Here is a 27,909-nt window from a genome sequence, read left to right on the forward strand (position 1 = left end):
TATATTTGTCATACAGAACTTGGTCAGCCGCATATCACAGAAACAATCAGAATTCAGCCCATCCTTCTGTGGCATAGGGTATGGACAACAAATGAGTGTGTCTTAAACCGCTCTATTCTTTGGGATGTTTTTAAATTAGAAAAAGCGAGTAGGATCAAGTGGCTTGATTATGTTAAATCTTTCCTAGTTGAAATTGATTGCCACCAATTCTATGATGATCCACTCACAATGGTTAATACACCCAGAAAATTACTGAAAAAACTCTGTATGGAACATCTTCAGGAGAAAAGAGGAAACAAAGAAAAAGACTGTTTCTCAACATCAACTGATATCGCTCAGAGACAAACCACAGCCATATTTAACCTTATACATGTCTAATTATGAGAGGTTTGTCCTGACGTGTTTTAGCTTGAACATTGTTTTTAGACTTTTGACTTCCCTTAATGAACTCTTGGTCCCATGATTTAATCATGTGCCCATGTAATGACTCTTCAGTCCAGTCTGATATTCATGTACTGTTTTTCTGTAAATTTTACACACTGCCACGCAGGAAACTAATTATCTCCATACTTAAGGAAATGAATTTAAACCGATGGCGCCCCACGTTTTTACAACTACAGAGATTAGATACAGTTTTAACCGTTGCAACAGTCCCAGAATTTTTAAAACAAGTATTTATATTTCAGAACTCAATTCGTATGGATGATTTTTAACTGTTTCTTTTTGTTGAATATTCTTTTATACGGTAAAATTATGTGTAATAATTTTTGGTAAATGAAATTTCATATTGATTGCTTTTATGGTTATTGTCAATTAACCAAATAAAGTATTTTGAACTGAACTGATTAAATTCAAATTCAGTCACACTAATGAATTACTTATGGTTATGTTGTTCATTAACGTTTTACTGATAAAGCTTTGCTATTAATAAAGTGACCACGTGTTTCTATTGCCTTTCTATTTAAATGCACCATTCAGAAAATACGGTGCAAAATTGTGTAGAAAATAGATACAAGCTTGGAACTTTGCATAAAAATACTAGATACTCTGTAGTTTATGAAAAGTGAAAAACTAATTTTGTAGTGTGAATTTCATAAAATCATGTACTTATATGAATATTGAGTAAAATTGTGATTTTAGGGTATTGCTAACGTTAGCCAATTTCATGTAATGTTGACTGGTGAAAGTTTTGCATAATCGTTACATACATTTTTTTTATTTACACTATATGTGAGATTGATTTAGAGCAGTGTTTCCCAAACTGTGGTCCGCGGACCCCTAGGGGTCCGTGACACATTCCCAGGGGTTCCGCAGGCAGCAGTTTTAAAAGCACTGCAAATGTTCCAAGTATAATTAGAAGTTTTCGAGCAACAATAAAAGTGTCAAGACCAAGATAACACCAGTGATTAATGTTCCTGCTGGAGAGAGATGAGTTTTGTCCAGTGGCAGCTTGACTTATTTAATGTAGCACAGAGGGTTAATATGCCTCTTGCAAAGAAAGTGTGCCTATATACATTTTTTTAAACTGTGTTTGATCTGCATAGGTCAATGGGTTACTGCTTTTGTCACAGAGATTCTTTAGTTACTGTGCAGTTTATAAGTGACAATTGTGATCTAGCAGAGACGTATAAACTGGCATCAAAAAGATGTTTGCAAACTGCATGGTACAAGATAGTAACTTAAGTTTCTTCCCAGTCTTTCATTATCCTGATGCTGCTAAAAAGGTTTATTTGAATAGAAATAAAGTTTCATTGTTAAAGTCAATGCTAAACACTGTGTTATGCCTACCAGTATGAATGATGTGAATCCTACAATTAGTAGTCACCTTTGTCTTATGTTATTACATGTATGATTCATTGTCTATATGGGGCAGATTTACAAGGAAAGTGACTCAGTGAGTGCTGCAAGTCATTTGGCTGTGCTGCACTTAGTCACTTTCAAAGCACAGGGATGCAACATATTTACCATAGTATGTTGCATCTCAGTGCTCTCCCTGCGCTGGTACACAAACTGCTGCCATACGCCGGCACAGGGACCCTTGTACCATCGTGCAAGGATGCCTGCGTTGTAGGGAGATTGTTTATGTTCAGGTAGAATTCCCATTCTGCACAAAAACAATCACTAGAGGGGATTTCTTCTTCCTAAACAACGAGGAGAAATTAATACATTTCTTCTTGTTGCACCTCCCTTGGGGAGGTGTAGCATTCGGACGCATTTCCAGATTCATGATTTCTCGTAAATCTGGAAATGTGTCTGGTTTGCTTGGAAACACTCACAGCAAAACCCATGAAACGCAGCTTTCACGCAAAGTCCTCTGTGCAAAGGGGCCATATTTATAAGAACAGGAAAAGTCATGGAGGGTGGCTTTTCCTGTTCTTATAAATATGGGGCACTAAAATGCGCCGCCGGAGTGTCACTTTTTGTGACGCACCGGTTGCGCAAGGGTCTTGTAAATCTGCCCTATATGTGTGTGTGTTGTAAAGTGCTCTGACATCCTACAATGGTATGAGAGATGCTATAAAACAAATGAAAGACATGAGACAGAGGGACTATGGAGAGACGAGAGGCACAGTTGGAGTGTGATAAAAAGGGAATCGCTGAAGAACCCGAACAAAGATTATCGTATCCTGGTGCATAGTAAAGTCATCATTTACTATTATTTTCAAACTAATACAATTCCATATATAATGATACATGTGTTGGAGAATGCACTATTCTTTCCTAAATTGTCTTGGGGGGAGAACCTCGCAAAGTCCCCTTTGTAGTGGTTCGACTCACTCACTGCACTTGGTGTGCACCCTGTGGGGACTGGTCTGAAAACATTTGCCAGGGCTGCTTTGAGTTTCCAGACTGGCCCTGGCAGGAGCAGGAGCCTCATAGTGTGAAATAAAACCAACTATTTAAAAGTTAGTCATGGAGATGCAGCACCAACCTTCCCAATAAAGTTTTTTGTTTTTTGCAGATTCTTACAATATAAAATACTAAAATCCTTAGTAATTCGACTATTTGTTTTGTGTTCACACCTGTGTTTATTTTTTTCGAATTACTGTTTAAAATTTAAATTATACAGATTGCTAGGGGGTCCCCGGCTACCAGTGCTGACTCAATGGGGGTCCTCAGGAGCCAAAACTTTGGGAACCACTGATTTAGAGTTTATATTCATTTGAAATGTGTAATACTAACTTAAAGGCTCCTTCGAAGATGCTTTTTTTCTCACTCTGAACCTACCCCGACTTAGTACAATGGTTCATTTAGCCCTACTGAACTGTTGCTTTATTTGTTCTGTACCTGTGTAATTCCTGACATTCTTGAATGCTTCTTCAATGTTTACAGTGAGATATTCCAGTGGGAATGGGATATCAGCTGCTGCTATAGAATGAAACATTGTATTTCTTTTTCACCAATCTTAGGCCTATGTTGACTTTCCAATCTCTCATTTCTAATGTCTAGCATGAGAAAACATCTCACTGTTGGAAGTGTCCCAGGTGACATTACATGAATCTGACCATACAATGGTCTTTCCATGGTGGTGTGATGCTACATCACAAGAACATTGATCGAGACTTTGTAAAAGAATACACCCAAATGGAGTGGCAATTTCATACTTTTCTATTTCCTGTGCGAGAGGAGGCTGTGCTGATCGAAATATACTTTATACTTGTGGACTGCTTTGTTGATGCTACAGTCAGTAGCTGACGGACTGAGACATTCTTGCCAAACAATTTGATTTGTTTTTTCCTTTAATTCTTTAGCTCTATGCTAATGGACTTGTCCCTAATCAACTTTAAGTACTGGGACTTTGTAACTCTGGAAACAGAATTCTTATTAGTAACCTTCCGATAGAAGCTTTGCCTAAATGTCTGGTGCTTTAATGAAAGCTGAGATATCCTTCACTGAAATTCTCAAAATACTGCTTTTTGCTATAAATTTCGAGCCCTTTAAGACAATAATCAACTTAATCTAATATCTTTTTAAGTCTGTTGAATCCTGCATGTTCTTCCGTTTAAACTGTTATTTTACTAATGATTCAAATGAGTTGTAGGGAGAATCAGCGAGCTCTGTCAGAACATCAAGCCTTACTTCTTTTGTTCTGTGTTGCTATTGCAGAGCTTTTTTTTGTATAATTCTAATCCATCTTAACTTCTTCAGGAGGTTGGGTCTTCCTGTTGCTCTTCTTTATTTCTACAGCAAGGTGTTGAGGGTGGTGTACCTCAATCTGATCACAGATTTGCGAGTTAGCTGTCAATTAATTGTCCTCATTGGTCAGCTAATGTAGAGCTTTGGCTATCCTGGTTTCCACCTGTCCTATCGGCAGAGAAAGATTCATCAGGGGATCATTGCCTCTGTGGTAAATAAAAGTGTTGCAGCTTGTCTAATCGTAAAGGGCCCAGTGCTATTAGAGTAGTAAGGAGTGTAAGCTCAAAATAAAATTTTACCAAGCTTGTGCTGCAAACAATCTGTGGCTTTAGTGGTTCTGCCTAGTGAAGAAAGATGTTAGGGTGCTGAAAATAGTTTTTAAGCCAAGTCAAAAGAGTCCACAAATTTGTTTCAGCAAAAAGAAGGATTGATGGAGTGCTGATGGAGTATCACTCTGGATAGAGTCAACACGAAGCATCACCACAGTGGTGTGAGTATTAGTAGGGATGCTCATTGCTATCATTTAAGATTGTGTTTTTTTTAAATGTCTGTGTGATGTTGAGCGGAGTGAAGTGGTTAAAGTCCACATGGTTAAAGTCTATGAATGAATGTGGTGCTTTGTACAAAGCTTAAGTTGTAAACGGGTCCGTCGTGGCCTAGGATCTTGATTTATTTACCTACAGGTTGTCTCAGTTTTGAAGACACTGAATAAGATGTCTGCTGTTTGTGGTGTTGGTTGTGAGACATCGCCGAAGACACCTTGGAAAGGGTTCTATTTGTTTGGTAATGGTAAATGGTTGGTATGGTTGATCTCAGGTGCACAGGGAATAATTATATCAAATAAGGGTGAAATTCTGCTGGTCGAAGTTTCATTTGAAACAAATGAATATAAAACAGTTTAGTTTCCTTGCTTGTGAGAGTGAATACCGTTTAGTAGATGAAATAGTTGTATTTGCTGCTTACATGATATTATCATTTGGTAGAGAAGAACGTGCAGGAGAAGATTGGGAAGAATGGTGAACTGCTGTGAGGAGCAAGATTGAAGTCACAGTGTACAGTGCTGTGATTTGTCGATTAGTGTGAAGCTGCAATGGGACTGGTTGACTACATCATAAGATTTGCGCTGTCATTGATGAAGGTTACCGAACAGGTGGATTGTGGGAGAATAGCATTTCCTGAATTATTTATGAATATAGAATTCAATAAAAATGATTTTTTTTAAGTCATTGCAAAAATTAGTAAAGAACGATAAAGCAAAGACAGAAGAAGCACCACCTGATGATATGCTAGGGTGCAATGTCCTGATGAATAAAGGATTACATCCATGACTGTGGCTCATGTTTTGGCATACACTTACTAAAAAGATGAGAACTTACAGTTTGCCTCTTATGAACATTTAATTTGAGGATTTTAAAAATGTAAGGAAAAGAATCTACAAAACGAAAGATTCTGTTAGAGACACAGTTATTGAAGCTTTAAATACCTGGGAGCATATTGTTTATCAGAAAGACCAGGCGAGATACCAATTCAGGTATAGGAGAACTATGGATAATTATGCAGAAGCTAAATGTAATGCTCAACAGAAAATGCTGAGAGCAGATGTGATACACGGAACATGATATTATCCAGTGTTAGATGTTGAGGAAGATGCTAAGGGCAGGAAAAAAGAGAAAAAGAAGCATTTACAGACAGACAAATTTGATTCATGGAAATATGAATAAGAGAACAACGTAGATGAAAATCTTTTGAATGGTTTATTGCTGAATCATCCAATAATGTTACACATAGTGGAGGGATGACACATATAAGTACAATGGAGGAACCTAATGGTCCACTAATGCCTGAAGCACTAAAGGAAGCAAGGCTTATTTCTCCTATAAATGGGAGAACAGAGCATTAGTTCCTAAAAACCTGATTGATTCAAACACTCCAGATGCTTTAACTGTTCCTATTACAATTGTACCAGTTGTACCCCTTAATAATTCTGGATTACAGGTTAATACTGCCCATAAATTAACTATACCTACTGGAATAATTATACAGTGCCAAGAAATTATTTATACCAGACAGCAAGATTACTGCTTCATGCAACCACTGGAAGGAATTCTGTGTTATGCAAAATATGGTGTTGGTGAGCATGAGCTGAAGCACAAGAAGCTCAAGGAGAGATTAATGATTGCCCAGATACAATCAATGCAGAAGATGGGATTTGAAACATAGTACTTATGCACGAAGGTTATAATCAAGCTCCGATGATGCAGGGTGTCAATGGTTTTCAACTTCAGATTCTCCCGTCCCAAGGTAGAGGTTGTGGTAATCCTGTAGATTCTAGAACTGGTGTTGATTGGTCACTTTTGAAAAAGGCAAATCCATGTCATAATTATGGGAAATTTTGACATTGGAGATGCAAGTGTATGTTTGCTATGAATAATATGGTGAAGCAGATGCTGAATGTGGAATATGCACTGTCTCAAGACGATAACATAGGGCAGACTCCATAGATGCATGGGCAGGGGTTGCAGAAATCGAAGCTATCACAGCAAATGCAAATGCCCAAGCTCCCATTCCATAACAGAATGTTCAGGTACAAAGATACAATGCAAATCAAAATCAGCAGAGAAATAGAAATTATTTCCAGAAGCAGAATGCAGTACAGCATTATTTGATTCAATTGGATAAAAGTGACCAGGACCCGTTAGTATGATGGTGCCGGAGGGGGGTAAGAAGACTGTGTACTTGGTGCAGCCTTAGAGGTAGAGCAGAGTGGTCCCTATGTGGATGGGGATCATGTCTTATCCCTTCTCAACACTTGTGTTACTCGCTCTACTGCAGGAACAGCAGAGGTTCCAAACCTACCCCTCTCAGGAGACAGTATTCAAGTTGTAAGAGTTACAAATAAAAATTTGTCTACCCCAATTTAAGAGCCAGTTACGGTTAAAATAGGATCATTTGAGGATCAACATCGATTTGTGGTGTGTAACAAAAGTCCAGTGAATCAGCTTGGGCATGATCTACTGTGCAAAATAAATTCTTCAATTTATTGTTCAACCACAGGAATAGAATTCCATACCAATGATGAGGAGGTTGTTTTTAACCTTGCCCAACAGAAACCAGATGAGGGGATGCATCATCTCCTGACGAGTGAGGATTTGCTTGTTCAACTGAGAGATATAGTGCTATCTGATGTATGAAACTTTACAGGTAAAGACAGCAGAAAAATTAAAGGTGTTGCCCCAGTCCGAAATACAGTTAAACCAAAAGCAGAGTTTCTAAGAATCTCCCAATACAATATATCTCCAGATACTATTGCCGGAATTACACCTGTGATTGACTCAATGATTGAGCAGGGGATCCTGAAGGGGATAATGGAATGTTGGATTTACACCAGATCAACTCTACTGTTTTTCCGTATTGTCCTGTGGTACAGAATTCAGCTGTGATTTTGTTTCATATTTGATGCCAATCTGAATGTTTTTCAGTCATTGACTTGAACCAGGCTATTTTTTCTATTCCATTGCATGTAGATAGACAGTTTTTATTTGCTTTCCATTTAGACGGTTGTGTTTTGGCATGCTGCTGAATCCCACAGGGGTATACGGAAAGCCCCTCAGTCTTTTATCAGATACTTAAGATTGAGATAATGCCAAATCATTCAGTGTCAGTGAAGTACACAGGCAACCTATTGGTGGTGTCAACTAGAAAGGAAACTTGCAGACTTGATACTATTGCCTTGCTGAATCTCGCAGAAAAGGGACCTAAAGTTTCCCAAACTAAGATACAGTTTTGCAAAGTGAAGTTCTGTACTTAGGATATCACATTGAGAAAGGAACTAGTAAAGTTTCACAGGAAATGATCTCAACGATTCTTAACATTAATCTTCCAGCTACCCAAAAGGAAGTCTGCATGTTCTTATGAATAGTAGGCTATTGCAGACAGTGGATTCTAAATATTTAATTGACAGCAAAACCTCTCCAGAAGTTGACACACAAAGACATGGGTGATCCGGTTATGTTATGTTAAAATTGACTCATAAAGCGCACGTTCACCAGACGGTTTCTTGGCGCTGTGAGCAGAACCGTAGCAATACCAGACAGTGAGTGAATATCAATTGTAAGCGTGGGAGAAAAGCCAAGTTTTGAGTAGTTTCCTAAATTGAGTGTAGGAGTCTGCCATGCACAAGTAGAAGGGGAGGGCGTTCCAAAATTGGGGGGCCAGGGTTGTGTATCTAAGGCCGCCATGTTTCTTCGGTTTCAAGGAGTGGGGAACCAGCAGGTTCTTGTTAGAGGATCCTAGGTCACGGCAGGGAAAATACTGTTGAGTGTTTAAAGCAATGAAAGCAGGACCATGTTCTGACAGGACTTTGTGGATGGTACAGCCCAACTTAAACAGACAGCGTTGGGGTATGGGGAACCAAGGAAGGCTTTTCAACAGTAGTTTCACATGAGAATGCTTTGGCTACCCAAGGATAAGTCTGGCTGCCTGGTTCTGGACCCGTTGCAACCAATGTAATTGGTACGCAGGTATGCCAACGTACAGGGTGTTAGCGTAATCAATATGCAAAATAACCAGGGTGAGAACAACTTGGGTCAGAGCTTCGATGGAGAGGAATCTACAAATTTTTCGAATTCTTTGAAGATGGAAAAAGCATGCCAAGACTACTGAGCTGACCTGGGCCTTCATGGTAAGATCATTGCTGATCATGATTCCCAGACTTTTTACAGAAGAGGCCGGGACTCGGAGGCTCCCTAAAGATGGGGGCCAAAAGTTAGAATTCCACGGATTGACCGGACCACCAGTGAGAATCAATTCTGTTTTGTCTGGGTTTAGTTTAAGTTGATTAGCATTCATCCAATCACTGATGAGGTTCATTATGGATTGAAAGTTTGTGATAGATGAGGCTGATGAATCGATGTTAAAGATGAGCTGAAGGGCGTCTGCATAATTGAAAATGACAATCTTTCTCTTACGCAAGGCGAAGATCAAGGAGAGAATGTACAAATTAAAAAGTAGGGGTGAAAGGGAGGAGCCCTGTGGCACCCCGCAGGTCAGTTTTGTTTGTTCGGCCCTGAAACTAGCGAGGTGAACAGATTGAGAAAGGTTACTAAGGAAGGAAGTGATCCATTTCAGTAGCAAGCCATGGAGCCCATCGCTGCCGACACGGTCAACCAAAAGCTGGTGATTGACTGTGTTGAAGGCAGCCGACAGGTCGAGGAGCACCAGGGCTTGGGTAGTGCCCTGGTCCGCCCCCCTTCTTAAGTCGTCCAGGACTGCTAGGACGACGGACTCGGTGGAATGTTCAGGTCTAAAACTTGCTTGGTGAGAGTCCAAATAGTGAGTCCTTTCTACAAAAGAGTTAAGGCAATTGGCAACATGATCCTCTTAGACTTTGCTCAGGTAGGGTAGCAAGGAATTAGGGCAGTAATTACCAGGTACTTGCGGGTCTAGGCTTGGTTTTTTAAGAATAGGGATGACTTCTGTCATCTTAAATAAATCTGGGACAATCCCTTGAGCAAGGGAATTGTTGATGAGCAATAAAGGGGGATCCGAACAACGTAGGAAAACTTCCCGAAGGATGGAGGGGGGAAACTATCTGTAGGAGAGCCAGATCCAACTATCTTAAGTAAGCCGAAGAAAGCAACTTTGATGACAAGAGGAAAGTGATCTAGAGAAGCAGTGTTTGTGCCACAATAAAGGAGAGGCAAAGAGTCTGTTGATTTTGGGATACTAGCCTTGATGGTGACAATTTTCTCAATAAAAAAGTGGTTAAGTGAATCGCATAAAGATTGAGAGGGGATGGGTTTTGCAATAACTCTAATCTAATTTGGAGGGTTCATCCACTATCAAAAAGATATCCTTGGCTTTATTAGCAGAATTTAGTATTTTAGAAGAAAAATATTCAGTCTTGGTCAAAAGAATAGTTGTTTTGTAGTCTCTAAGTAGAGACATGAAGATTACCTTAAAAGTGGGGTAATATTTGTGTCGCCATTTGCGTTCCGCTTGCCTCAGGGCTAGCTTCTTTGCCTTCAGCTCTGTTGAAAGTCAGCGTTGGGCATCGTGGAGCCTCTTAATTTTAACTTTCTTCAGGGGTGCAATGCTGTCTCTGGCCAAGTCCAACCAGGAATTAATATTCCTCCAAGGCAATAGGGGCTGAGGCGGTTAGCGAGGAGCAAAAGTCCTCCATATCCACTCGGCTCCAATTTCTAGCTAAAAAGTTGCCTAATGGAGGGGTGACGTTGAGACGAGCAGTGGGGATGAGGAAGGTAACCAGGTGGGGATCCGACCATGTACACAAGGCCACTTGTAGGTGGAAAATGTCCAAGTTAGCAGTCCAAACCTGGTCTAGAGTATGCCCTTTAACATGGGTGGCAAGCTTTATATGTTGAGTACAATTTATTCCCACTAAAAGTTCTGTAAATTCGACAGAGCAAGGGCTTTTATGTACATCACTGGGCCAATAGTTGAAGTCCCAAACAATTAAGACTCAGGAATTATCAACCACTATCTTGGCTATCCTATCAGCCACCAGCTGGGGAAATGTCACACATGGTGTGGGGGCCTGTAAAGTAAAGCACAGATGAATGAAAAGTCATGAGACTCAAATTTTAATAGAAGGCTGTCCACTAGGGGCATGCCTAAGAAGACCAAAGATGTGAATTTGAGTTTCTGGTTGATTATGGCTGCCACCCCTCCTCCAACCTTCTCCACAGGTCTGTTGGCCTGAAGGATATGGTACCTGTCTGGGAGTGCCGGGGGTATGTCAGGGGCCGACTCCTCAGTCAACCATGCTTCAGAGAGGAGGAGGATGTCTGGCTTAGCAGCATCCAGAAGGTAAAATATCTCAAGCTGTTTTTTTACCATTGAGCGTGTGTTCAAATATCACAATAGAAGTTCCACCTGCACCCGATGTAAAGGACAAGTTGGGGCTGTTTGACATTTATTGTTTAAAATAGGCTTTTGATCTGTGACTTTCAGTGAATTTACAAGATGATGGTTCCCCTGAGAAAAGATCTCAAGTGAGTTTAATTCATAGTTTGAGGGCTAATGGCCGCGGCTCCTTGCAGTAGCTTTAATTCTGACTTAGAGTAAGTTAAAAAATGGGCGTGATGTGTGGCCCCTGGCCCCAGTCAGGCACGGACGGGCACAGGCGGGCTTGCCTTTGGCACACCAGCTGCACGCGTCCGCTGCAGGGAAGGGAAAGCATCTGTTTAATTAGGAGTGCTGGGACTCTGCCCTCTCCGGTCTCCAACCCGGAAGAGGGGAATTGGGTGAAATCATTGCTGGTGCTCCCTACACACAAACGGGACAAGGACCCGTGGTGGACCAGGGAGCAGTGCGGGTCGAAGTGCAAGGAAGTAACAGTGAAAAAAACAGTTTTAAAAAATACTTGTGGCGAGATAAAAAATATGCTGTTCACTTACACAAACAAAGAAAAGCACTCAGCTAAAGGTGTAGCGCGCGGAAGGGAAAGCATCTGTTTAAATAGGAGTGCTGGGACTCTGCCCTCTATGGTCTCAAACCAGGAAGAGAGGAATTGGAATGACAGATGCCTGACTGCTTTCACAGAGATGCAAGAATGCCATTGCAAGGCACCTACAGTATTTGAACCTCATTCAGTGGAGATACTGTTGACTCATAAATGAACACAGTATCTGACCAATAGTTGTCTGACACAGTATGAGCAAGTCTTGTTGGGTGCAGAAAATGTGGCTCTGAAAGATATACGGTACTGAACCCTGCTACATCGATGCCCGTGCCTGGAAAGGAGAGCATAGTGGATGAAGCTGAATATGATTGTTTTGATTTGACTGAATTGGGTACTAAGCCCCTTCCTGATATATCTGAAGAACCACTACCTGAATCAGATCATGTGTTGTTTGTTGATGTTTCCTGTTTGAGAGCCAGTGAAGGAAGTCTGAAAGCTGCGTATGCTGTGTGTACTATTGGAGGCCTTGTTGAAGCATCATGGTGCAAGGAGTGCTTTCTGCGCTAGTTGCTGAGCTTATAGCTTTAACATTAGCATGTATCATTTCAGAACAGCTTCGAGTTCCAATGTACACTGATAGTTAGTATGGCTTTGGACTCATACATGAATTTGGACAATTGTGGTCACAGCCTGGGTTCATGACATCCTCTGGTTCACCCATTAGAAATGAGGAATGCGTAAGGAACCTTTTGCAGTCCCTACAATTGCCTGTCCATATTGCTGTTGTGAAATGTGTTGTTCGTAGACAAGGTACTGACTATGCTCCAGTCAGCAAACGGTATGCGGATGAGATGGCGAAATACTGTGCTTCGAATATGCTCACATTTACTGATGAGATTTTGACGAACACATCCAAAGTCACAGATTGTACTTTGATGTTGTCAGCCTTAGAATCATGGGAGGAGGTTAGGAAACTACAGGATGAGGTGACAGAAGCAAAACAACAGGGTTTGGTGCAAGCAGATTGTACCAAAAGAGGTGATGATGTATCGATTTACATTGAAGGCAGACCAGTATTGCCTGACAGTTTATTGTAACTAATGGCGAGGACTTACCATGGCCCTACACATATTGGGAGGGATGCAATGATGTTTTTTTTCCAGCAAGTGTAGCATAATCCCAGATTTAGCGAAACCGTAGAGAAACTATGTCATTGACGCATGATATGTCAGCACAGGTTGTCATGAGACACATTGGTAAATCTGAAGGTCCTTTCAGCCAGATGCAACTAGTTATCATAGAGAAGCCCATTTTCAATGGTTTGAGATATGTTTTGGTCATTGTATGCATTTTCTCAAAATGGATTGAAGCTTATCCTACTCATAGGAATGATAGTCTTACTGTGTCAAAATTTTTATGGGAGCTGATTCCATGATACGTATTTCTGGCTTCTCTTGAGTTAGACAGTGGAACTCATTTTAACAATGAGGTCCTAAAAATGTTGTGTGCAGCACTGCAGGTTTAGCAGAAGCTTCATTGCAGGCTACGGGGTTGGTGGAACAAATTAAGGGCATATTGGAATCCAAATTGGCAAAAGTGTGTGCTATTACATCTTTGAAGTGGCCAAATACACTCCTCTTGAGTTGATGAGCTGGCGAAGTTCTCCAGATAGGAGGACAGGAATGTCGCCTCAAGAAGGGATCATGGGGTATGTGATGAGGCTTCCAGCTGTTCCTGCTAATGCATTAGTCAATATTACAGATGATTTTATATTAGACTACTGCGATGGCCTCGCTGATGTGGTATGCTCTGTCTCTCACCAGATTGGAGAAGCTGTACTTGTAGTTCAACAGGAGCAGTGCCGTTACCTCATTCCAGGGTTCGGATGAAGAAGCACGTGCAAAGAACATGTTTGGAACATCACAGAAAGGGGCGTTTCCAGTTGATCCTTGCCACCAACTCTGTCAATCAGTGACACTTGTAAAGCGCGCTACATACCCGTAGGGTCTCAAGGCGCTGGGGGGGGGGGGTGCCGCTACTGCTCGAACAGCCAGGTCTTCAGCTTCTTCCTGAAGGAGAGGTGGTCTTGGGTCAGGCGCAGGTCGGACGGGAGGGAGTTCCAGGTCTTGGCGGCCAGGTAGGAGAAGGACCTTCCTCCTGTAGTCGCTCTTCGGATGCGGGGGACGGTGGCGAGGGCGTGGTTGGCTGATCGGAGGTGGCGTTTGGGAGCGTAGAAGTTGACTCGGCTGTTGAGGTAGCTCGGGCCTTGGTCGTGTAGGGCTTTGTGTGCGTGGGTGAGGAGGCGGAAGGTGATTCTCTTGTTGACGGGGAGCCAGTGAAGGTCTCTCAGATGTCCGGAGATGTGGCTGGATCGTGGGATGTCGAGGATGAGTCTGGCTGAGGCGTTTTGGATCCGCTGGAGTCTCTTCTGGAGCTTGGCGGTGGTACCGGCGTAGAGGGCGTTACCGTAGTCCAGTCGGCTGGTGACGAGGGCCTGGGTGACGGTCTTCCTGGTCTCTGTGGGGATCCACCAGAAGATCTTCCGTAGCATGCGTAGGATGTTGAAGCACGCCGAGGAGACGTTGTTGACTTGCCTGGTCATGGAGAGGGAGGAGTCCAGGATGAAGCCCAGGTTTCGTGCGTGGTCTGTCGGTTTGGGTGCGGTGCTCTGCTGTTAAATGCAGGGGTATCCTGAACTGGGTGTACACAATACATACTCACAGAGTCCCATGTCCACTGGATGATATGACAGCACATGTCCCAGATGTGCCGGTGGTAACAGTGAGGCAGAGGGTTCAGGTTAGCCAAGCTGTTGGGACCAGCAAGCCTGTGGAACAGCACTTGTTCAGCATGAGGGGGTTTCAGAGTGTCAACTGTAGGTACAGAATCTGTAGGTACACGATCAATGGAGTTCCCTACAGGTTTTATAGACGGCCCCAACAAAGGACATAATGCAGTAAAAAAGCAATTCATGCCTGGATACCGTTGCCCTAAAAGAGGTGATGTTCTGAAACACTGCCAGACTGCAGGAAGAGTATCAACAACTATTCCTGAAAGCTCTGAACCATCAGATCAAAGTGAACCAGATGATCAGCAAAGAGCTGTAAGGAGATCAAAAAAAGAAAAGTTACTGAGTCAAAGGTACGCATCTCCTGAATGGACTTACTTAGCTGCTAATGAGTAAAGGAGAGGATTTGGTGCAGCGGACAGAGCTGCCAACTTGGAAGCTGTAGATCCAGGTTTGAGTCTCGGTGTCAGCTCAACGACCTGCGATTCTAGGCAAATCACTTAATCTCCCATGCTTCTGGTCATAGCCTGGATTCCCTCACAGGTGATGAGCTGAGCTATATAAATCCACAAATTTAATTTTAATGAGTGGGAATGTAAATTCTTCAAATTTTGTGCCACCAATACGTGTCCATCTGAACCTCTCTAAAGCAAACTGAGTTATTGATTTGAACTTTGATCTGGAAGTACAAACTAATGGACTAACACAATTCTTCCTGAATTTATTCATCAACGAATCTGATATGAGAGTTTCTCCTTACATGAGAAAATGTTTCCCTTTGCCATGAAAATAATTCAGTGCCAAGACTTTGCTGAAATGCTCAACCCCTTGCTGCTATTTTTGATTTGTTCTTTATTTAAATGGTCTGAATCTTGGGTAACAATACAAACCATATTGGGAATCTCTCCCAATTGCTAATGTGTATATACTGTGATTCTTTCTATTACTTTCTTTTACTTTCTTTGATATTGATAGCACATTATGTTTTTGTCAAAGACTCAAAATGTACTATTACTTTTGAGCCACTAAAAGAAGTGTTTTTATTCTGATGACATGAATGACAACTCTTTGCATAATAATACTCTGAAAACAGATTTTAGTTCACATGTTTATGCTATTTTCCATAATGAGTATGTTGATACAATGATGTTGGTGATTGCTACTTTTGTAGGCAAATACCTTCATCAGTAGCTGAGGGGTTATTATACCATAGCTTATCTCAAACCTATGGAATTTCTTGGAGTGTGTTAGCTAGCTTGTTTTAAGGCACTTCTCAATTGCTATATTATTTCCCCAATCAAGATCGGATCTTTTCTAAAGTTTCTGTGCTTAGACATTTAAATATGCATCCTAAAGCGTGAAAAATGTGGACTATAGATTATATAGTCAGACCAAATGTATCTTTGGATATGGCTTATGCATTTAGGAATATCCTAACATGTAAAGTGGGAAAAGTTGAAAAGAGTTTTATAGATCTAGTGGAAAACAGACAAAGTCATAAAATGAACATTGTCAGGACATTGCCTAAATTAACATCTTGGATTTCACCACAAGAAGAAAACTCATTGAAGAAATGGTTTCCTTAGCTTTAGATTGGCAACACAAAGAGAAACTTTGCATATACCAAAATAAATCAAATACCAACATTGTTTTGGTAGGATTTTGTGAATGCGAACACACATTTGAATTGTTTGAAAACTGGGAAAGATATTTAGAAAGCATAGATCCTATTTTCCCTGGAATATGTTATGGTTTTGGGAAGAATGCCTATTATAAGTTAACAAAAAGATGGCATGGAAGATGTAATATGGGAATAGGTTTTTGCAAAATGATTTATCTTAAAAGAGTTAAAAAAGAGTTAATTGAAACAAATGAGAGAATAAAGAGAAGTGCAGGTGTGAGTGAAATAGTACTTACAGTAGGAGTAGCATTAAACTCCCAGAAAATTAGAAGGCTGTCTACTATTGTTGATAAAATTGCTACTGGTACATCTGAGGGTTTTTTGGCTGTAAATGAAGAAATTATATTGATAAGGTCGATGGTGATTCAAAGTGAACTTGTCCTTGATATACTTCTTGCTAAGGAGGGCGGAGCCTGCTGATTATTGAAAGTCCAACACTGTTGTGCCTATAAACCGGATATAAGCAAAGACTTGCAATGTTACATTAAAAACATTTCTGACCTAAACAAAGACCTGAAAGATTTAAACGCAGATAGGGCCTGGAATACAATAAGTAAGGGCTTGTCAAGTGTAGGCAACTGATTTGGAAACTTAGGAAATGGATAAGTGATTTCCATCTTGAAACATATAGTGGTGATCTTTTTGAGCATAATGCTGTTGATATTTTTGTAGATATCAAAAGAGTAAAAGTAGAGGAGTGATAAAAACAAGAGCAAATCCTGAAATGGAAGAAGCAGAATGGAAATTGTATGATGACTTTAAAAGCCTTAGAGGAGAGTAGAAGAAAGAGGTTCAAGACAACACACCCATAATCTGTGATGAAATCTGGTGTGATAGATGAGAGGATGGCTTGATTCGCCATAAGAGGAGGACCTGATACAGCATGATTTTTAAAAATCATAATACACAACATGTTTATACACAGAAGACATGAAAGGTTGAAAGTACACATTGCACACATTAGAAACAGTGACACATGAAAAGAGAATAATATAGAAGAAGTATCGTAAAAGCATTCTTTAAAACTTTAGATAAAGAAAACACATATATAACAGAACATTAATACATATACATGAGTTGAGATTAGGGGATTTTAATGCACATGTTGCCTATTATCGTACATTGATGAAAATTGTGATGTTAAGTGAAATGGCCTAGTGTTTTTCATGCTCATTTGTGAGAAAGCACCAGTTGAAAAGTTGGTGCAAAATGTGTATCAATGTAATACAAGCTTAATATTTTGCAATATGATATTGGCAAATTTATAGTTTAGAAAATGCTGAAAATGATTTTTGTAGGATGACATAACGTGCATTTATCGGATTATTGGGGAAATTATGACATTAGGGTATTTCTAGCATTAGCCTTGTCCATGTAATAATAGTTTGTGAAAAATATACATGGTTTTTATTTGAATTGATTTAATTTCATTATAGTTGATGTTCGTTTAGAGCTCATTTAATTTAAACATGCATTGCTAACTTAAAGGCCTGCTTGAAATGCTTTTTCTCTAGTGTCGACCTTCCCCCTGATTTAGTACAATGGATTGTTCTTTTACAAGTGAAAAGTTACACATTTTCCTGCACATGTTTTTTTCCTACATTCCTGAATTGTTTCTTCAACATTCGCTGTGAAATATTTCTCTGGGAATACAATTTCAGTTATGCCTATGGACAGAATACTTTTTATCATATCTTTAGTTATAAGCTAATGGATTCACTCTAATGGACTTCAAGGCGGAGCTTTCACTTTTGTAGTCTCTAAGCTGTTAGAACTTTGTGCGATCCTTCCTCCTTAAGGAGTTGTGGGACTTTGTAACTCCGCAACTGAATTTTAATAACCGTCCTCTAAATAGTCACTTAACTGTGTGATGCTTTAATGCAAGCTGTGATATTCTTGAATGAAGATCTTATGAATTGCTCATTTTAATTCAATTTATTTATTTAATGCAATAACCAATTAATCTAAATTTGTCAGAGTCTATTTTTGAGTCCTGTTGGTTCTGCCATCTAAACTGTGCTATTGTACGAATGTTTTAAATGCATTGTAGAGAGAATGCAAGGCGCCAACCCCCTCGGGGAATGGCGTCGTTAGTGGCAGCCAAAGGGCCGACCCGGAGTAGGTTCACTTCCGGGTTAGGCGACCCGGAAGTGGACGCCTAGTAGTGGTAGGGCGCGAGGCATAAAAGCCCGCGACCAGCTTAGAGGCCCCCTCTTTGTCCGCTGACCACCCAGGAGTCGGACGTCTCCTAGAGAAGACATCACGGGACCATCGCGTTGGAGTGTACAGCGAGAGTTAATCCGACTCGTGAGCTAGGTTAGCGGGCCGTGCAGTGTGTTATAGATTACGTTAAGCGTTTCATGCTTATTTTCTTGATTTATACATTAGCCCGAATTAATTCTGAAGTCAGGGGGGGGGGCTCGGGATCGGGTCCTCGGGTCCAGGGTGGGGGAGAGAGCGCTGGCGCCTTCAGCTCAATCCGATTCCCTGGGTCCAGGCTCAACCGCGGCGCGGTGGGCCCAAAGGCGTGTAATATCTATGATAAGTTTTAACGTTGTTTTCTTTAAGTGCAGGATGCCACCAAAGAGGGCACCGAAGGGCAAAGAACCCGCAGCCAAAAATGACGAATACCTCGCCTTTACGGAGCTGCTGGAGTTTACAAGGGAAAAAGGCATGGATTGGGTACTAAAGAATATGAGAGACGGGGCTAGAGCAGATGCGAATTCGCAGGAAGAAAGGGGGAGAGGCAAAAGAGCGAAGCGTACCCCAGAAAAGCTTAAAAGCGCGGCAAAAGGCAAGCGGCCTAGGCCGGCGGATTCACGACCAGCATCACCAGGTGAGGAGGAGGTGCCAGAGACAATTGACTCGAATTCAGGTGCAGATAAAGACGCAGATGTGACTGAGGGGCAGCACGAAGCGGCTAGGCCCACGCAAATAGGAGGTTTCCCCGTCACTTCTGTGGGGGGGTCTGGTCCGCAGGGTATGTTACCGCCAGTGATGGCTCAACCGGGTAGCCGAGTGTCTCAAGTGTGGGTCCAGCCCGGGGGGGTCGCCCAGTTACCAGGGATGCAATTATATGGGTCGCATGGTCAAGCGATAGGTAACGGCCCCATAAGCTCAATGCTTCCTGCCATGGCCTACCCGGCAAATGGGTCTCCCTTAGTGATGAATGCTTACTCTAGTTTGGGGGGCCCAACACAGGGCTCAATGGCGAACACCGCGGTTGATGTGGCTGGTCCCTCTAATGGCCAGATGCAAGGGGGGGCTGGGGGGCAACCAACAGGTCACCCTTTGCTAGCATTCAGCCCGTTAATGTTTGGTCCGTCCTCAATGACCTTATCGCCATCCGCGGGGATCACTTGGCACGTGCCAGTAGATATGAAGGAAAGAATACTCAGAGGTGAATATGTAGAAGTGTTTGACCTTATAAATGCAGGAGTGGCGGGAAAGCCCAAGGGCGGGTAAGAAGGAGAATACAACCAGAAGAAATCGTGGGTAGAGTGGTCCATGAAGAATTGGATCACGGGTTTTGCGATATATGCCGCTGTTATGTTAGAGAAGTATCCGGTGTTAGGCCCACAAATGATGAGCTATATATCCTTGATACATGGCGCGGCAACAGAGTTTCCGGGCCAGGGGTGGCTGAAATATGATAAAATGTTTAGACAGATGAAAGCGGTTCACCCAGGTATAGCATGGGACCAGCGGGAGATCAATTTATGGCACACAGTGTTCTATTCCGCCCCTTCAACGCCTACCCCGGCTCCCTCTACTCAGAGTCAGTCCTTTCGGACCGACAAAGGTGTCGGGGAGAAAAAAGAGGCCTGCTGGCAGTTTAATAGAAATGAGTGTACCAGGGGGGTCTCGTGTAGATTCAAACACTGCTGTTCGTATTGCGGTGGAACCTCTCATCCCGAGGTTAGATGTTTTAAGAAAACTGGAAACCCCAAAGAACAGTCCAGCCATGTCGCCCCAAAGGGAAAACCAACTAAAACTCCCGACAAAGCTACCAACTCCCATTAAACGGCATGTCCTGACACACCTCCTCAGTAAATACGATAAACTTGAGGAGGCGCAATTCCTACTCCATGGTTTTACAGTTGGCTTCCGTATCCCGTCTTCAGCCCCCCCTTCTAATGTCCCGCCCCGTAATCAAAGCTCAGTGTTACGTAATATGGAGGCAGCGCGAGGAAAAATCATGAAGGAGGTATCATTGGGGCGGGTTGGGGGTCCTTTCAAAGAGCCACCTACCCATAATCTGGTTTGCTCCCCGTTGGGTTTAGTTCCGAAAAAAGAGGAAGGTAAATTCCGTCTGATTCATAATCTATCAAGCCCTCCAGGGTTATCGGTCAACGATAAGCTGGACCCAGACCTATGCACGGTGAGGTATACCAAGTTTGACACGGCCATTGAGAAATTGCAGGCATTTGGGGAAGGAGCTTTAATGGCTAAAGCGGATATCGAATCTGCTTTTAGGTTATTGCCTGTTCACCCTGAAGATATCAGGTTCTTGGACTTCACATTTGATGGTAACTACTTTGTAGATTTGTGCATGCCGATGGGGTGTTCTATTGCCTGTGCAGTTTTCGAGACTTTTGCAAGGTTCCTGGAATGGGCGGTGGAGCAGTTTCTAACCTCGGACAAGTCACATTCAGTAGTGCACTACCTGGATGATTTTCTATTCATGGGTCCTGAGGGTTCCCAGTCGTGCAGGAAGGCCCTTCTGGGCTTCCAGCGCTTGGCTGGGGCGCTTGGGGTACCTCTGGCGGCGGAAAAAAACGAAGGCCCGACCACGTGTTTGACCTTCCTGGGCATAGAAATTGATACAGCGGCAGGGGTGTGCAGGTTGCCACAGGCTAAGGTAGATGCCTTCAAGGCCGCTATTAATAGCTGCCTTGGAGCAAGGAAGGTAACCTTACATCAGCTGCAGGTTCTTTTGGGTCAACTGAACTTCGCTCTGCGGGTCATACCAATGGGCAGGGCCTTCTCCAGGAGTTTAGCGAGGGCAATGTCCGGGCTGCGGGCCAGACACCACAGGGTGAGGCTTTCAGCCGAGGTAAGAGAGGATCTTCTGATTTGGAGAAGTTTTTTGCAAGATTTCAATGGCACGGTGTTGTGGCGAGCAGCCTGCTCCTCTAATACGGAACTTGAGCTTTTCACTGATGCTGCAGGGAGTATTGGCTTCGGAGCTATATTCGGCCAAAAATGGTGCATGCAGCGCTGGCCAGACGACTGGATAGAGCGAGGCCTGACTAATAACATTTCCTTTCTTGAGTTGTTCCCCATAGTGGTAGCCTTGCACTTGTGGGGGGATTTGCTAGCAAACAGGAGTATAGTATTCTGGTCGGACAACATGGCTGTAGTTATGGTAATTAATAACCAGAGGGCGACCTGTAATTGGGTCCTCAGGCTGTTGAAAGAATTAGTTTTTCAGTGCCTGAGCCATAATGTCCAATTCACTGCTAAACATGTTCCTGGCGTAGAAAACAAAGCAGCTGATGCATTGTCTCGTTTTAAGTTAACAGAATTCCGGGAACATTGCCCCCAAGCGGAGACGTCAATGTCAACCTTCCCAGCGGAGCTATGGAAGTTTGGTGCCCCACAGCTGCGGAGTTGATATCCGCATCCTTGGCCCTCAAGACTAAGAGTATGTATCAAAAGTCATGGGATTGTTATATGGCATACCTGAGGGGTGTGGGCGTGGTGGACATCTTTGCCCCTCAGAGCGTGTTAGGCTTCATTGTACATCAAAAAGAGAAGGAGAAGTCGGTAGCATTCATGAAAAGACAGTTGTCGGCGTTGGCATTTTATGCAGGCCTACAGGGGGTTTGTGATCCGACCAAGGATCCGAGGGTTAAACGAGCAATGAGAGGTTGGGAGCGCCTGACACCTGGGGAGAAAGATTCCAGGAGACCGATAGACGTAGGGAAATTGATTAAAATCTTAGAGGCTCTACCGCTCGTTTGTTTTTCCCAGTATGAGACGCAATTATTCCGGGTGGCCTATACTTTAGCCTTTTGCGGGGCGTTACGAATCTCAGAATTACTCCCGGCGTCCAGGACGGATAGGGAAGGGGGTCTAAGGTGCTCGGATATAATTGAGTCCAAAGGTGGCCTGAGGCTTAGAGTTCGGAGATCGAAGACGGACCCCTTGGGTAAAGGGACCTGGTTGCAGCTAGGTAGAGTAGAGGGAGAGCCCTTCTGTCCAGTCAACTTGCTGAGGGTATTCCTCCAAGTCAGGCCCCAGGGAGCGGATGATAGATTGTTGATTCATGAGAGTGGTCTACCCCTTACCAGGTTCCAGTTCACACGAGTAGTAAAAATGACCTTGGCAAGGATCGGAGTTGATCCGGCCGATTTTACATCCCATTCGTTCCAAATCGGAGCAGCGACAACAGCTGCTGGCTTGGGCCTACCCGAACAGGTAATCAAGAGATTGGGTCGATGGAAATCAGCATGTTATGAACGTTATGTCCGCCCGCAATTACTTTAACAAATCTGTATCCGTCCCCTTTTGTTTAGACTCGGTCTCACTGTATCTCTTCATGTTTACTTTAGGTACCTCCCCAAGAGAACCCAAATATGTTGGTGTGGCCACTCCTTCATTCGCAGGGCCGGGGCCCACTTCGAAAAGACACTCAGGGACAGGGTGACCATGATGCGAGGCTGTGACCATCATTGGGTGGGGATAGGCGGGCAGCGCCTAGCGGACGTCCCGAGGGATGTTAAAACGGCTTTGGCCAGAGGCATGCCTTTCCCGGACGTATTTGTGTTGCACTGCGGGGGCAACGATATGATTCCGGGCGGAAGGAGAGAGGTGAAGGAGTCCCTGTTCTCCACTCTAGCAGCAGTCAAAAGCATTTTTCCAGAAGCCATAGTACTATGGTCGGAAGTCATTCCGAGGCTCGTGTGGGCACGGGGCGCACCTAGGAAAGCAGTGAACAGATCTATTAAAAGGTTGAACCAGTCGGTGGCGGAAATCCTACAAAAATCCAGTATTAAAACGATTCGTCACAAGTTGATACAGACAGACAGGCCGGAGCTATACGCGGAGGATGGAGTGCACCTGTCGGAGGCGGGTATTGAGATATTTATAGAAACAGTCCTAGGGGCCATCTCCGAAGCCCTTGAGCGCGGGGGGGGGGGTCGAGTCCGCCAGTAAGCTCCTCGCCCTGTGGCGGGGTTCCAGACAAGAATACCACGGGAACTTCTTGTCTAGTGACAGCTTTTACCTCTGAACAGGTTTGATATATCATTATGGACTCTGGGCTGGCGGGAGAGTTGGGGCTGACCTGCTGGTGGCCTTGGCTCTTCAGCCCTACCCCGGAGGCCGCTGGTTGCCCAAGTGGGCGCTTTCCTCACCTGCGGCTCTGTTGACCGGAAGGGGGTTAACGTTAAGGGAGCAGGTGATCTGGATTGTGGCCTGCTGGCGCAACCCTGAAGTCAAATGAAAGGCCCATTGGAGAATGGGCGGTAAATGTGTGTATATTGTATATAAGTGCAAGTTTACTCTTAAATACTGTGATGGAATGTTTTACGAATAAAGAGAATGGTGGGTCAATGATGTAATTGACCTGTGAACTTAATTTTAATAAACAAGCACACTGCAGAAAATCAAGCACGACTCCAGAGTTTGATGTTGAATTGGGTCCATGTAAAGCATGCAGTGTGGAGGGGGGAGAATGCACTTTGTCTGCCATCTATGCAAGGCGCCAACCCCCTCGGGGAATGGCGTCGTTAGTGGCAGCCAAAGGGCCGATCCGGAGTAGGTTCACTTCCGGGTTAGGCGACCCGGAAGTGGACGCGGCGCCAGGACCAATAGGATCAAGGGACGGCGGAGCGCCCCGGAAGTAGTGGTAGGGCGCGAGGCATAAAAGCCCGCGACCAGCTTAGAGGCCCCCTCTTTGTCCGCTGACCGCCCAGGAGTCGGACGTCTCCTAGAGAAGACACCCACCCACCCATCCCTATTAATAAGGAGTTCGGTTAGGGCAGTAGCGGGGTTCCGGACAAGAATACCACGGGAACTTCTTGTCTAGTGACAGCTTTTACCTCTGAACAGGTTTGATATATCATTATGGACTCTGGGCTGGCGGGAGAGTTGGGGCTGACCTGCTGGTGGCCTTGGCTCTTCAGCCCTACCCCGGAGGCCGCTGGTTGCCCAAGTGGGCGCTTTCCTCACCTGCGGCTCTGTTGACCGGAAGGGGGTTAACGTTAAGGGAGCAGGTGATCTGGATTGTGGCCTGCTGGCGCAACCCTGAAGTCAAATGAAAGGCCCATTGGAGAATGGGCGGTAAATGTGTGTATATTGTATATAAGTGCAAGTTTACTCTTAAATACTGTGATGGAATATTTTATGAATAAAGAGAATGGTGGGTCAATGATGTAATTGACCTGTGAACTTAATTTTAATAAACAAGCACACTGCAGAAAATCAAGCACGACTCCAGAGTTTGATGTTGAATTGGGTCCATGTAAAGCATGCAGTGTGGAGGGGGGAGAATGCACTTTGTCTGCCATCTATCAGTGAGCTCTATCAGAATATCTGATTTTACTTCTTTTATTCTGTGTTGCGATTGCAAAGCTTTTGGTTTGCATGATCCTAACTCGACTTAACTTCTTCAGGACGATGGGTCTTCCAGTTGCTATTCTTTCTTTCGACAGTATGGTCTTGAGAGTGCTGTTCCTAAATTTGATTTCTAATCTGTGAGTTGGCTGTCAATTAATGGTCCTCATTGGACAACTAACGTGGAGTTTAGTCACCCTCATTTTCACCCCTCCTATTGGTGCAGAAAGGTTTATCAGAGGACTATTGCCACTGGGGTAAATGGAAACGCTTCAGACTGTCTAATAGTGAAGGGCCCAGTACAGTTATAACAGTAAAGGAGAGTGAGGAGATAAAAATGTTATGCACATTTCACGCTGCAAAAAATCTGACATAATATAATCAATCCCCTCTGGAAAGAAATGAACAAGCCAATTCTAAAGTTAGCCAAGATCTTCCAGGCTTTATCCAAGCCTGATGCACCTGTTGAATGGCAACCTCAAGGGCAGAAAGGGGTGCATTCAGATATATGTGTACCCACAACCTTCGCAAATCCTCCCACATTTATTAATCATTACAGACTAAGGGCTAGATGAAGGTAAATTGGATTTACCGATTCTAAAATACAGAATTTTATGGATTCAGTATTTCAGAATCGGTAAATCCTATGTAGGTAAAAAATTGGTGAAAAATACTGAATCGGTAAGATTCGGTATTTACCAAATCGGTATTTACCGATTCGGTATTTGCCATTGATTCCTATGGGCCTGGAGGCCATGAATGAATGTCAATTACTGAACCGATTCGGTAAAATTGTGAAAAAGTCAAGGGTGGTAGGGTGGCACTTTGACACCCTGTTGCACCCCTGATTAGTGTTGGTGTGCACATGTGGCATACATACATGCCCTAAGGGCATGTTTGTCTGTCACATGCCACAGGTGTAAATGCACATTTATGCATTTGCATAGAAATTCCTTATTTACCACCAACTAATAGTTGGTGGTAAATAACGAATTCTTAAAGCCCTGTAGCACTGTTTACAGTGCTTTCTACATTTCATTTACCGATTCGGTAAATTCCGAATCGGTAAATGTTGATTCGGTAAATATTGGAGAGCAGGCACAGGCTACCAGTGCCTGCAGGAGCGTCAAGGAAGCCTGCTCCAGCCAATCAAACACGCTACTCTCATGCTGCTTAACATTGTCAGCAGCATGCGAGCATCATCTTGATTGGTGTGGAGACTTCAATTGCTGCAGAGACCACCAGCGCCAAGGGACTGGCGAAGCAGAGAGAACCGGAGCAGGTGAGCCAGGAAGTGGGTGAGCACATTTGTATTGTTTATGATTGAGTTGGCTACTGAACTGTGCCTGATGGCTGTGAAATTACAATGTAATTTATTTGAGGATTATCGATACACTTGTTTTCGGCTCAAGTACATAAATGCAATTTGTTGTGTGTTCATACCTATTAAAGAGTTGGGGACGGAGCTGGACCGAGTTAGTGAGGAGTGAACCTTGTGTCCCCAGTGAGCTTCACGAGGACCAATCAAGTGGAAGTGGTTTAAACAGGCCGTTTTTGAAGAGCATGTTTCCAAGTGTTATTCAATGGGCCTGATTTGTATGTTGACGACATTGCATTTTTGGGTGGTTCGTCTGGTCCCTGGTTGAAGTGGCTTCTGTCCCTGATAGCTGGGAATGTCTACTTCATGTGTGATTAATTTGGAGAAAATCGATCCAGGGGAAGGGTTTTTTTGGGTCGAGTTTGTAAAAACAGCTAATTTGGCGCCTAGTAAACTGAGCGATTTTGCACTTTTTGGACTATAATTAGAGGGTGTTCCTGCTGTTACCATCAGGCAACATTTGCTGCTGCAGTAAACAAATTAGCGACACGTGTGACCAAAGGGAAATGGACAGCATCAACACACACAAAAAAGCGACATTCTGGAGTGTTGCCACGCACGACTAGAGGGAAACAAAGAGTGGCTTTGCTCTGTCCCACACACAAAAAAGTGGCATACCGGGGTGTGCTTTCCTTTCCGTATAACGATAATGTCATTGCATGCTACAGCAGTGCGTACACAAAGAGCGACAGGGCCGATCGTGTGTGCTTGTAGGCAGGTGGAAACTGACACAGAATCAGGTCAAGTCACCTATGCATGGGAAGTTGTGTTTCGGACCAAATTTCTAGATGCGACTTGGGCGCGATTTGGGTGCTAGTAGAGTTGCTCATTGCATGTTTGAATTGTGGGGTGTTCAAGGTGGATGGGAGTCGGTAGGAGGGGTTGTGATCTATCAGGGGATCGGGAAATTTGGGGTGAAAGTGGAATGTGGGGTTTGAGTTGGTTGCCCTACCAAATCATTTAGGGTACCAGCCGCCACTGCCACCTTCCGACTCTTCTTCATGGAGGTAAGGGTTTTAAATATGTCTGGGAATTCCATGGAAGTTTACCTAATATTATATACAAGGTAGTGCGATAGACTCACGTAGCTTAGACGAAATGGAAAAAAACATTTTTTTGTATACAGAATGCCGGCTCAAATGGTGGGCCCTCGTTGCAATAAGTACTGGGAAGAGGTATGTAGAATCTGACCAACTACATTACTGGCAACTAATCTTGACATCATAAAATGCATTTTTTTGTATCCTCATCCCAGTGCTTTTTGAACCCTTCATTAAATGTTCTTCCTGTTAAAATGTTGACATTTGAAACTATTTAAACGCGCTGTCAGATTATTCAAAGATGTTTTTCTGTGGGAAATACCAAGTCCTTAAACACCGTTTGCACATTTCACATTTCACACAGTGATAGCTAAATGACCAGCGTTGGCTCGAGCCGTTAATATGTCTTGCCAAAATTGAAGCCTGAGAGAGAGCATTGCATAATATAAAACTACATTTTCGAATTAATTCCAAGGAAGATTTAATTTACGCTTAAATAAGTTAAAATTTATAACCAGTATTTCTGTAGTTGAGACAAATAACTTTCAATGTTTTAATAGTTGCAAATATGAACATTGTTAGAAAATTAAAGCAACAACTGTTGACAATATTGTTCCAAGAGAGAAATATAATTTTTAAAATGGAGACTTGGCTTTTAACCGTGATTTGCAAAGTAATTTTCATTTGCTTCCTTACAGTGAGAATGCATACACTGCCAGTTATTTGTCTAAGCAGACAGAGAGTTGACGCATGGTCATACCATTATTTCTCAGGAGAATATTCGATTAAATAACTCATTATAAATACCATTCTCTAGTAGATAAGAAGCTGACCAGTTGTGCATGATTGCAAGAACTAGCCAAAGCGCATGAGACAGATTTATATTTTCTATTTCCAGCT

General features: G+C 43.1%; 1 protein-coding gene across 1 annotated transcript in view; it reads right to left on the minus strand.

Moving 5' to 3' along the window:
• The window catches only part of ADCY2 (adenylate cyclase 2), a 3,890,318-nt gene that overhangs the window by 856,816 nt on the left and 3,005,593 nt on the right, over positions 1-27,909 (minus strand). The gene's annotated exons all lie outside the window — the stretch shown is intronic.

The sequence above is a fragment of the Lissotriton vulgaris genome, chromosome 4_1 (assembly GCF_964263255.1).
Source record: "Lissotriton vulgaris chromosome 4_1, aLisVul1.2, whole genome shotgun sequence".
NCBI lineage: Eukaryota > Metazoa > Chordata > Amphibia > Caudata > Salamandridae > Lissotriton > Lissotriton vulgaris.